Source organism: Opisthocomus hoazin, chromosome Z (assembly GCF_030867145.1).
Source record: "Opisthocomus hoazin isolate bOpiHoa1 chromosome Z, bOpiHoa1.hap1, whole genome shotgun sequence".
NCBI classification, from domain to species: domain Eukaryota; kingdom Metazoa; phylum Chordata; class Aves; order Opisthocomiformes; family Opisthocomidae; genus Opisthocomus; species Opisthocomus hoazin.
Genome location: NC_134454.1, coordinates 36389954 through 36403207, shown reverse-complemented (window position 1 = coordinate 36403207; position 13254 = coordinate 36389954). Strand labels below are relative to the sequence as shown.

At 37.7% G+C, this 13254-nt stretch overlaps 1 protein-coding gene across 2 annotated transcripts in view; it reads left to right on the top strand.

The window, feature by feature from the left end:
• The window catches only part of LINGO2 (leucine rich repeat and Ig domain containing 2), a 579240-nt gene that overhangs the window by 320862 nt on the left and 245124 nt on the right, over positions 1–13254 (top strand). Inside the window, exon 4 of one of the 2 annotated variants that reach the window (XM_075410838.1) lies at positions 4372–4455. The exons of the other annotated variant lie outside the window; for it this stretch is intronic. The gene's annotated coding sequence lies outside the window, so the exon portion shown is untranslated. The remainder of the gene's footprint in view (positions 1–4371; positions 4456–13254) is intronic. 2 annotated transcript variants of the gene reach the window in all.

Below are 13254 nucleotides of genomic sequence, written 5' to 3'. Positions count from 1 at the left end.
ACTTGGCACTAGAGTATCACATCTATTATTGATGTAGTCATAAACTATACAGAAAAGGAATATGTCCTTTCACAATGTAAGTTTGATTATGTAAATGGCATAAGATGTGTGCAACAGCATTGTAATTGTCAGGTAAAACGTGTTTGGAGAAACATGTATCCTTCTATGTAAGCAGTCGTGGTTTCTACATTAAACATTATTCATAGCAAAGATCTCTCACACATTAGATCTGATTATTAGTAATAAATGTTTCCGCTTATGTTGTTTAATCTCATTTTTTCCTGTTGCTTCTACTACAATATGACTGCCTGGTTTCTGAGGCTTCACTCTACGTTGTATTTTCAGTAGTAAAACACTTAGAGTGATATAAATCATCCACTTTTAGTAAGAATATGCCGTTGTGAAAATGCTAGCAGTCTTCAGGATGGTGTGTATTGGGGGAGGGCAGAGGGAGTTTCTATTTTCCTTTTAGATTGTACAAATTGAACTACTGTTTCCTGTACATCCTTGCTATACCTTACTTCCAGGATATATGTCCATTTTTTTAACTATTCTTCATTTTGTGAATAGCCCTTTTTGCTTAGATAATAGCCCAAGATCAGGGAAAAAAAACAAGTTCTCCTACAGTCTTGACTAGGATTATCCTCAGTGAAGAACTATACCTCAGAGTATCTATTTTCTCTGTTTCGTCCGCTTTCACAGTGAGAAAATAATTTATGATTGATCCTACTCCAACGCCAACAAATGTGGAATAAAGCCAGAACTGAGTTTAATTCTTCTTGTCTTTGATTTTTCAGTATGAAAGAACATGGGATGCTAAGTGGACGTTTATGTTCAGCAGATCAAGTTTAAAATTTTTGTCATAAGTAGCTCTGTGTGCATAGTCCAGAAGTTCAGTAGCTGATTTTTTTGTAGTGCATGAATATTTCAGCAAGAAGTATCGCAGGTCTTGCCTGCCTCACTCTGAAGTCCTTAAAAAGAAGTACAAGACTTTAAATGTATCCAGTTTAAATTCATTTGTATGCTGACTCTGGGGTTGTGAAATTTTTTCCTTCTTCCAAAGTTTTAAAATATAATTCTTTTAATTCATAAATAAACAAAGTATTTTTTCTTAGATGAAAATTTCAGATGACTTTCAGGACTGAAACAAACTGAAGCCTTAAGCTGGTACGTAAGGCCATCATTGTTAGGTATACCAGGAAATTGAAAGCAGTCAAATGTTTAAGAAACAGTCAGTTTCAGACCTGTCAGAAAATGCGATTTCATTACAGAAATGAAAAACTAGATTTTCTCAGAAAGTAGGTTGTGTATCTCACAAGATAGTACTGCAATATTTAGTATTTCCACTGAGGAGCTTAGACACTCACATGACTTAATCCTGAGTTTACAAAGAAAATTTGAAATGTCTTTAACAACAGTAAAGCTCATAGTGTCAAAGTCCAGATGGTTTTCAGTAATTAATACAAAAAAAAGGTGGCATAGCATAAATGGGTGTCTCCCTTGCTCTATCCTTTTCTTTCATCTCCACTCGAGTAGATGAGTTATATTGCCATAAGCTCAGAGGAAGTCCATTACCACTCTCTCATTGATAATTGAGACCAGAAGCGTTCTTGCACACATTCTCGCACATATTCTCGCTGAACCTCTTCCTTCCTGGCCAAGTGCTGCTTTCATCTTTGATGTGTCTGGGTTAAAAATGAAGCCTCTGAAGGGATCTTACTATAATTTGCAGAGAATTAAGGTGATAAAATTAAATTAGTAGTTAGAAGTTTACCAATAATTTTGCTGGAATATTTCAAGAATAAATCAGTATGATTCCATCCTCCTCCTCTGCTGAGGACTAGAATAGATCCGAGATGATGGCCTTTGCCTCCAATAGTAGGTAGCAATGCTACCCTGTCACCTGGACCACACAGAGAACATATCTATGCTGAACTCTTACCTGTTCCTGAGTTTCCTGTGAAGCATATAAAATGTGGGGGATACATTTTTTCCTTTTTTTAGCTATATAGGTAGTTAAAATTTGTCTCTTGTGGTCGCCTTGACTGCCTCTTCATGTTTATTAATAGCTGAATTTAACCTATGCTTCTTGGCTTTTGTCAAGGATTCTACAAAATATTTCACAAGTCAAGTGGCTATGCTTATAGCCTTCCTCAATAATATACTGTGTGTATATAAAGCAGGTTAATACTAGTATACCACTTAACAGTGTACATCACTTCACATAATTCCTCATAATACATTAGCAAGGACATTATTTTAAAAATACATTCTAAGAATAAATTAATTTACTAAAGAGTGTGGAAATTGTTTAGAGTTCCTTATTTGTAAGAGTAATAGAACATCCTCCAAAACTAGTCAAGGAACAACACAGATGTCATTCTCTTAGCCTTCATACCTTCTAAGTAGATATTATTAAAAATAACTACTCTTAGAAAACATCAGATTATTCATTGACCTTGCAAATATCACTCACTATAAAAAGGAAGAAGTGACTAATTTGCTGGCTTTAAAAATAGCTGGCAGGAAAAGGTTTTCTCTCATACAGACTTGGACTGGGGCAAATTTTAACGGAGTTGTTGTATGCAGATATAGATGCAGTAATATCTAAAAACTGATAGATAACCAAAACATTTCATATACTGAATTGCAAGATTATGACTATTGCCTCTTTCCTCCTTCATGTTTGAAATCACATTAAATTAGAGATAGCAGTAAGATAACAGAAAAACAGGTAAGACTATTAATTCCTGAGGAGTAATTTAATCCAAACAAATTGGCATTAAGTTGCCTTTATAAATTTGTGCAAACTACATGGAATTGCTAAAAAGATAGCTCTTCAGTTTACTATTCAAATTAATTTTACCATGGAAACATGTTTTTCAATATTTAGCTGAACCAATCCTTGGTTTGAATTCAGTCCTGACCCAGCACATGAAGTGGGATGTTGGTCAAGAGACCTCCTCGTGTCCTTTCCAGCCAGTTACTCTGTGACTTTATGGTTCTTCACAGACAAAATCAAAAAGCCTGACACCATTGGTCCAGTTCTCAACATCAGTCACAAACCTATGGCTTTAAAAAGCTGCAACACAACTGAATGTGAGAAGCACAGAGTCCTCTCATATAAGCAGTTGTCTTGACTGAGAGTTTAAGGACAGCAAGTTGAGAGCTAGATTTAGTATTAACTGTAGAAAGAAGCTTCGGAAGCATGTAGGTGAGTTTTGTGATACCAAGTCAAACCTCTCTCTTTTTTCAACAAGTCTGTGATTTAGAAGTGTGCAGGTCAACACACCTGAAGGAAAATGTAACATTACTTATCCTATGTTTATTCACTTTACTCCATGTGTAGATATCAGCTTGGTCGGTTTTCCTGGGATTATGCAAAAAGACTTTTTAAAACAAAGAAATCTTTCTCCTCGACTTTTCTAGCGTCTCAAAATGAAAGTAAATCTAACTAGTCTAAGCCTGTCCAATTAATGTGACAAGCCAATGGTAGTTCATTCCAGCAGAGAAACCTATCAGCTGAGATCTTAATTAGCTTATCAGTTTGGTACTGGTTTTTGGCGACCTATTGTGATTTTGTACATCCTAGTGCTTCATGAAACCAAACTGGTAGAGGTTGTTTGAAGTAGGGAATCCAAAACAGTCATTTTATTTTAAAAGAAACATCTTGAAAACAAGTAATTATTTTCAGGCCAAATCCTAACTTAGCTAGAAACTGTGAAAGCTTATTTTAGATTCCTGAACTAAGTATCTGGAGTATCACTTTATACTTTCTTTTAACTTTAAGAATAATACTGCAACTGCTTGTATAACCAGAAGGAAGAGGGGTTTTAGTGAAGAACCATTGTGTGGTGGATTTCAGCTCTCTAAAGATGTCTGTTTCTTTTTAACTAAAAAAAATGTCATGTTTTTAATTTTATTTTTCAATCATCGCATGAGTGTTTCAGTGCTTTTTAAGCTCTTCCCCAGGTAATACAAGCCTGCAATAACAGCAAGTAGACTTTGGAAAATGACTGAGACATAAAAGACACCACCTATCCTTGCAATCCATATCAATGCATGTCAGGGTTTACCTCCTACTATCTACAACAACGAGAGTTCATAAACAGAGGGAAACCGAGGAGACATATCACGTAACTTTAACATTTACAATGAGCTGTTTTCCGTTTTTATGGGTGGTTAAGGTCAGTCTAAGATGTGCTATGTACTCAATCTGGAAATGTAAAAATAATCAAAGGAAAACAGGATCTGTTACACTGATCTACTGAAACATTTCTGACCCAGTTACTCAAGGTATTTAAAGATTTTAATATCATTGCTTTATTTTTTTTTTATTTCGTTTTCATTTGGTTTGTTTATTTTAATCAGGTTGATATGAAGATAAATAGTCTGGAGAAGGGAAATAGTGGAAGACTATCACCACAAGTGTGAGCAATGAGCAGTTTCAGCCTGGTACGTTTCTTTTTTTTCACTGATAACATTTTTTTCCCATCAGTGGTCTCACTTACGTTTATAGTAACATCTCAGCTGCAGTTATTTTTTATTCTGATTTGATATTTACATATTAAATGTCATAAACTTTGCCTTCTGTGTTAACAAAACGTGAATACTCAATGTCCCATATCTCTCTAAGATGCAGTTTTGTCATGGATCCAAGTGTTTTTAGTCACCAACCAATGCAGTTAGCACAGAAAATTATTTTCTAAACATTTAAATATGTACACAATATTCCCAAATTTTGCCCATTCTTGTTAGGACTAGATTTTGCAATGTCAAAAATTCTGTCTGCTGAAGGGTCTGCTTTTAAAATGTTACTTTCTACTTTATTATGTATTTTTTTAATGTAGAAAAACACACTAGTGAGTTTTAAAAATACTGTTCTAGAGGTTCAAATTGTTTTTTTAAAGCAATTACTTACTTCATCCTTATTCCAAGAAGTGTTTGCTTGAGGTGGATTGTCCTTTTTCGAAAAAGCTATCTGTTATTTTTTTTCCTACCTAGCAGAAAGTCAGTGCAATTTTAGCAATTTTAGCAGTGCTATCTCTTTTCAGAAGAAAAGTACTTAGAAACGATCAGGGACGATAGTCACTAAGCCCCCAAGAGACTGGTACTAGCCCTGTGTTTGTCATAGAATCTTAGAATCATGGAATGCTTTGGATTGGAAGGGACCTTTAGAGGTCATCTAGCCCACCCCCCTGCAGAGAGCAGAAAACCCCGGTGTTGGAGACCTGGCACAGCGTAAGGCCTTATGGCCTAAGAATAGATTTAGAAATTTATCAGATTTATCAGTAAAAAAACATGAAATAAGGAGTTGTAGACTTCTATCAAGACTGGTCTTGTCTGATCTCCATTTTCATATATATGTGTAAGTATACTCACTTTTTTATATACATATCTTCTGTTGATAAATAGATGATCTATATCCTTTTTTTAAAGGAAACACAATAGTTTTCTGAGTTTGACAGTCCTATCAGTATTGACAATTCATCGGTACTGCTTCACCATCAAAATGACTTTGAAAGTATATCAGATAATAATGAAGAAGCAGGACGTGCCCTTCAAAAAATTAATTTCACTGACTGTCTTGTGATGACTGGTGGCAGAGGTATCAAAAATGTTAACAGAGAAACACAAGGAACATGGTTTTATCCCTCAGGGACGATATTTATTTTCATATGATATCAACTTACTTGGACTGTCTGAGCTCTCCAAGCTGCATGGTAAGTCCACTAATATTATAACACCTGTGCTTGTTCAAACCCACCTGCTGTCTCTATAAACCCAGTCACTGTCACTTTAACTTCAAAAGCACCCTGAATCTTTTATAGGTGGGTCCCCAAAATTCCACCTGCACTATGTGCAGGTATTTACAATTTGTGTCCTTCTTACAAATTTGTGAGGAATATGCTAATTCTAGGAATTACCATGTATTCGGTTCTTGGACATAATGGAGGGTGGTCTACTATGGGCTTGTGCAAAGGCTGTTTTTTACTTGGATGCATTTGACTTGGTCTCTTTCTGCAATTTTCAGAGTGCTTTTTGGTCCAGAGTTTAGACTTGCCCTGGGACTTGGGATTTTCTTGCCTTAACATCACCAATTCTTAATCATGTTTGAGGTAGCACAAGAATTTTTCAATGTGTTTGAATTACCAACTGTTCAGTCCTCCTTGAGGCTTCTTACTCTCCAGAAAGAGAAAATACATCTAAGTCATATCTTTGGAGAATTGCAATTCTGTTACACAGAAGAGATAATTTTGCATACTTATCTACATACCTCACTTCAGGGTACATCTAGAATGTACCTTTCAGAATTATATCAAAGACAGTCTTAAATATTGTAAATATTTTAAACTTGACTTGTTTCAGTCTTATGAAAACTTGTGTCTTTTGCAGTTAGACAAAATGAGTGCACTGGTGAATAACAATAACACTGTAGCATTCTTGATGTAGTTGGCTTTCTGCTTTGATTCCCTCTAGCTATAAGAGTTTTGGTTGATTGGTTGGTTGGTTTTTATCTGTGATGGTGATCAGATACTGAAGCAGATTGCCCAGAGAGACTATGAGTTCTCTGTCCTTGAAGGTATTCAAGAATAAATTGGACAATGTCCTGAGCACCTTGATCTTATTAGACCTATTTTGAGAGAAGGACTAGACGATCTCTAAAGGCCCCTTCCTTTCAAAATTGTTATGTGAATTTTTGATACTATGGTTAGCATTGTGCCCAAGTAGGAGGAAATTCTTATCAACTATTTTGGTTAATTTCACCAACCACTTCAAACAATTAGTTATGAAATTTTGATTAAACTGACATAAGATGGGTTTGCTATTCCTATTTCTTGTTACACACATTAAAATATTAACATCTTGGTGATTCTGAAAAAGGTGTAGGTATTGGTTAGATAAACGTGCTTCCAGTAGATATTTTAGAAAATTGTGAATGCCAACATCTCCTGTAAAAAACTGCATAGCTTTATTAATGAGAATAAATTACAAATTGCTGGTTACCAACAGGTGCCAGTTGTATCTAATTCAGGAGTAAAGGTTTTGAGGCTAATCAGCTTTTTTTAAACTTCCATTTTGGAGTAGTTTCTCTGATGGCAAGAGTATCTAGAACTAAAGGGCAGAGCACTGCAAAACTAAGTCTGTCACCTGTATTTATTAATATTTTGTATGGTCTCTTTCTGGTGAACTAATTATTGTGAATGTCCTTAAAATACATGTGAAGTGATGTCATTCCGCCAAGTAAACAATAAATATTTCATTCACACTTAGAAGCGACAAATCCAAGTGCTTAGTAGGTTGCATTTTATTAAAAGTTGATTGGTAGAGACTGAACTGCAAAACTGCTAAGGGGAAGGAAACAGAAGTTGTGATAGCTGTATTTGGTTAAGATCTCTTTGTCTTTCCTTTGGAACAAGGAGCAAGGAAAGGAACTATGGGGCAAAAAGAAGCATGAAACAGGGGTAAAAGCTTTCATCCTGAGTACAAGAAACACACTCAGGAAGCTCCAAAGGCTAAGTAACAATGAAATTGAGATCTCGGCTATTAGCGTACAAATTGTCTCAAATCATGGATCAGCTAAGAAAAAACACTTTCCAAATTTGTAGTAAAGAAATCCTTTACTTCACAAGACTGAAACTTGTGTTACACTTAAGACGGACTAGTGTTTAAAGTTTGTTAACATGATTGTGATAAATCAGTATTAAGTAAGGAATTAATGTATAGGCACCTGAAACAAATAGGGGAGGATGAGGAATAAATAGAGATAAATCTGTCGCATTACTGTTTAGAGGAAACACAGAGTAATTTGATCAAATGGCTATCGCACACCCCAGAAGTAATTAATTACTGGAAGAGTACTAATCTTAAAAGCACTGTTGCCAATAAATCATGGAACTAATAACCTTTTAAGCCCTTGTTTTTATCTACTTCAAAATACCATCTAATTTCTGTCATTTATCTTTTCAGTTCCTGTCTGTATGAACAAGTGTTCATTTTTTTGCCTGACTTTGATCTTCCTTTGGCATTTCTAAAATACCTGCCAAGTAATAAGGAAATCATTTGCAGCAGTAACAGTGATTTATAGTCATTAGTTCTTTTGCTGCCAATGTGTTTTTAAGCATGCTAATTGCAATGAGAAAGAAAAAAGTGGTCTGGGGAAACTGTATCAGGAAACATTATAGTTAAGTATAGCATATTATTTATTTTTGTGGTGTAAAAATTACTATCAGTTTTGTAACCAACATTTCAAACATACTCTAATATTGAGCATTCTTAGAGGAGACTAGAAGATTTCGTGTTAAAATATAACTATGATCTTTTGAGATACAAAAAGTTTATATGACATTACTACAGCAAGCGGTACCATTAAGATGAAGTCTGTTCTAAGCCACATTTCTACATTGAGAAAATAGAAGTAGTGAGATTAGCCATCTTCCTACAGGTACAGGATAAACTGCATATAATATAAATAATACAGGCCGGTCAGCCTCACCTCCATCCCAGGAAAGGTGATGGAGCAGATTATCCTGGAGGCCATGATCAAGCAATTGGAGGAAAAGAAGGTTATCAGGAGTAGGCAGCATGGATTCACCAAGGGGAAATCATGCCTGACCAATCTAATAGCTTTCTATGATGACATGACTGGCTGGGTAGACGAAGGGAGAGCCGTGGATGTTGTCTACCTCGACTTCAGCAAGGCTTTCGACACAGTCTCCCATAATATCCTCCTAGGGAAGCTCAGGAAGTGTGGGCTGGATGAGTGGTCGGTGAAGTGGATTGAGAACTGGCTGAATGGCAGAACTCAGAGGGTTGTCATCAGTGGCGCTGAGTCTAGTTGGAGGCTGGTAACTAGTGGTGTCCCTCAGGGGTCAGTACTGGGCCCAGTCTTGTTTAACTTCTTCATCAACGACCTGGATGAAGAGTTAGAATGTACCCTCAGCAAGTTTGCTGACGACACCAAACTGGGAGGAGTGGTAGACACACCGGAAGGCTGTGCTGCCATTCAGCATGACCTGGATAGGCTGGAAAGTTGGGCAGAGAGGAACCTGATGAGGTTCAACAAAGGCAAATGCAGGGTCCTGCACCTGGGGAGGAACAACCCCATGAAGCAGCACAGGCTTGGAGTGTACCTGCTGGAGAGCAGCTCTGTGGAGAGGGACCTGGGTGTTCTGGTGGACGACAAGTTAACCATGAGCCAGCAGTGTGCCCTGTATGCCAAGAAAGCCAATGGGATCCTGGGGTGCATCAAGAAGAGTGTGGCCAGCAGGACGAGAGAGATTCTTCTTCCCCTTTACACTGCCCTGGTGAGGCCTCATCTGGAGTACTGTGTCCAGTTCTGGACTCCCCAGTTCAAGAAAGATGAGGAGCTGCTGGAGAGAGTCCAGCGGAGGCCTACAAGGATGGTGAGGGGACTGGAACATCTCCCCTACGAGGAAAGGCTGAGGGAGCTGGGCTTGTTCAGCCTGAAGAAGAGAAGGCTGAGAGGGGACCTAATAAATGCTTACAAATATCTTAAGGGTGGGTGTCAGGAGGATGGGGCCAAGCTCTTTTCAGTGGTGCCCAGCGATAGGACAAGGGGCAATGGGCACAAATTGAGGCACAGGAAGTTCCGTCTGAACATGAGGAAGAACTTCTTCCCTCTGAGGCTGACGGAGCACTGGAACAGGCTGCCCAGGGAGGTTGTGGATTCTCCTTCTCTGGAGATATTCAAGACCCGCCTGAACAAGGTCCTGTGCAGCCTACTGTAGGTGACCCTGCTTCGGCAGGGCGGTTGGACTAGACGACCGACAGAGGTCCCTTCCAACCCCTACCATTCTGTGATTCTGTAATAGTGAATATATAATAATGTATGTATAATATATATGTAATGGAGTAGCTTTTCATAAATAAAATTAATACACAGCTTTTGCACAGGGAAAGAACCTATCTTAGAAAGTGTTGTTCTGTTCTGAGACAGGTTTTTGTTTATACCTTGGCTCCTTTGTGTTGTTCTGGCTGGGAAAATGCTCTGTTTGGTGCAAAGGGTTTTCCCAGAACCAAATGTTTCTGTGATTCTTTAGAGTACTCTAGAATTGTACCCTGGCATCAATTGTGACAAAGTGTAAGTATGATTCAACAAGAGTAAAGGTTACTGGAGCTATCATATCTACTTTCCTTAGCTGAAAAGAGCAGGTAGGTCTACTTAAGTATTACTGTACTATCTACATGAATGTATTTCTTCAAAATCAGTTTCACAGGGGCCCGTCTTACAGATTTAAAATTAGATACTTCTGAGTCTATGTTCAAGATGTCCTTTTATTCCCAGACTGGTAAACAGAGTGGTGTTTGATATAACTCTGGAGTAAAGACATGTGTCATGTTCACAGCAGTGTGCTATTTCAATATAGCAGCTACAAGACACTTCTGTTAGGATAGTGTATTTCTGCATATTAACTTGCAGAAGATACACCTAGGAGCATTCAGTTGCTCAGCTAGGATAGGTTATCAGTTTCAGTGTGATCAAAGAGATTAAGCAAATTTAAGTTAGCTGTTCTCTAATCCTTTGTTTTAAAGTACATTTCTAGGGTTTTCTTCATATTTTCAGATGCTTTAAAAGCAGAGCTGAGGAATCCCCTGATTTCTCAGGTTCTTCATTATTTCACGTTTCTTGCTTAGTATGAGTTTTCTGTAGCTGTCTTTGAGTCATCTCTTTGGCAGAGAAAGTGTTACAAAATTAGTGAGGGGCAGGTTGCTCTCTGACTTAGTAGAGGGATGAAAAGCTGTTTTTGAGATGCTTTGCAAACAGTAGGTGTGGGTGGGTGGAGGATTCATGAAAGGCAGGGAGAGCACAGGAGCTCAGAAAGTAGGGCAAGTGTAGCAAGAGTAAGTAAAGCAGAAAAGAGCTGGAAAGAGAATGAACACTGGCTGGTAAAAATGTTACAAAGGTGGTGAGAAAGTGAGAGAGAAAAGTCTGAAGTTAAACAGCATGTAGTGTATCTTTAGTATGTGGTTACTCCTGTATATTCACAGACATTTAGCTGTGTCGTAGTTCTACTATAAACATCTTAAATCTTAACATCTTAGAAGCAGCAAATGGCAAATTATGCCTCAGTTATTTAACAGCATTTATGCATTCTCCTCCGCTTAAAGAATATATCCAGAACCACAAAGACCGCTGTCATGACAAAGATGTAACTTATCAAAAAATACATGTTAGCATTCCCTTGATTCTCTTCCCACCATAAAACATTTTTAGTTTGGGGACATCATGCAGATGGTTTGTTATTAAGTACTACCCATGTCGATTCTTGGCCTCCTTGTTAAGCTGATGCCCCTTTTTGGAGGGAGATTTTGTGATGTTCACGTAATAGAACAATGAGCTAGATCTCCAGGGAGCTTCATCAGACCACAGAACAGTGGAGAAGGTAACCTCAAGCATTAAGAGTCCAGAAATGCAGAGATCACAATCTTCCAGTTAAAACCCCCACTGAGCTTTTCAGTTCATGCGCTGTATTTAGTCAGGTGTAACATTCTTTCAGTACAATCTGTAGGGAGAAGGCATTAGTAAATTCTCTGAGCCATTCTTGTTGATGTCTTCCTCCAACTAAAGCATTACTTAAAGCATTAATTAAAACATTAATTAAAGCTCTGTGAAAACAGGTCTGATTCAGGGAAACTCTTGTTTTACTTTAAAGAATTTCTCCATATTTTGCAGGATTGTTTAAACCTTCTTACATAATTCATATGCTTTGCCATGTTGTTGATTTGCACCCAGTCTTCAGCCAGTTTAGAGAAGAAATTATAACCCTCTAATCAAGTTCTGATGAGCATTTCCATGAGATGCATGAGGAGAAGAATGTCTCATTAAGGGAACAGAGTGTCCCAGGTTTAACTGTGCTCTATTTTTTATAAAGCTGATTTTCTAAGTAAAAAACTTTCTATTGTGTGAAATTGCAAAACCTTTTTGCTGTCTATTCTGATATCTTTATTACTAAGATTATGCTTTATAACAAAATAAGAACAGCATGACATAAGATTCACCTTGCCAACTAGCTTTTCAATACCAGGAAAGGAAACATGTCTTGACCTATGCAGCAGTAAGTTAGGGTCCACAATCGTATGTCTGGAGTTAACAAGTGCATAAATGTACCTATGTTGTAACTTCTGGTTTATTATTGATTATATTTTATTTTACAGTTACTGATACTGAACACACAGACTTAATTGTTTTAGGTTTCAATGACTTTTAAATACTAATGCCAAATAAAAATTTTTTAAAAGACCACCCTGTATAGATTTTATGTAATTCTGAAACAATGCCTCACTCATGCTAGTAGAAATCATTTGTTTCTAGAAAGAAAAACAAAGTCCCAAGAAAGTATTTTGACATATGGGGCCTCAGATATATGCTGGATCATCTATGAACTGAGCTTAAGGGTTATGGGCTACGAGGATGGTGAGGGGACTGGAGCATCTCTCCTGTGAGGAAAGGCTGAGGGAGCGGGGCTTGTTCAGCCTGAAGAAGAGAAGGCTGAGAGGGGACCTTAGAAATGCTTACAAATATCTGAAGGGTGGGTGTCAGGAGGATGGGACCAAGCTCTTTTCAGTGGTGCCCAGCGATAGGACAAGGGGCAATGGGCACAAATTGAGGCACAGGAAGTTCCGTCTGAACATGAGGAAGAACTTCTTCCTTCTGAGGCTGACGGAGCACTGGAACAGGCTGCCCAGGGAGGTTGTGGATTCTCCTTCTCTGGAGATATTCAAGACCCGCCTGGACAAGGTCCTGTGCAGCCTGCTGTAGGTGACCCTGCTTCGGCAGGGCGCTTGGACTAGACGACCGACAGAGGTCCTTTCCAACCCCTACCATTCTGTGATTCTGTGATTCTGTTATTTACTGTTCTTTTAGAGAAGTAGTTTTATCAGTTCATAAATATCTGCTACAACAACTTTCCGAAAAAATTTCTCCCTACCTAGAGGAAATCCTGGAAAACACTGCTCAAAATCAGTAATTATGGTCCTCTTTGTAATTTGCCATGTAAAATATTCTTGTTGAAATATGCTTTGTTGTACTCTGCCTAGCTAGTTAATTCTTTTTAAAGAAAATGCTTAGCTGAGTTATGTTATTAATCAAAATCTGTGCCTCCAGCAACCATTCCTACAAGAAAATAAAATAAAATGTAGATATGGTACAAAGGAAAAAGAAGCTGTGATACCAGAACTGTACACAATCCTTTTGATTCTACCTGAAAGAAAAAGGTTTTTTTTCTCAGC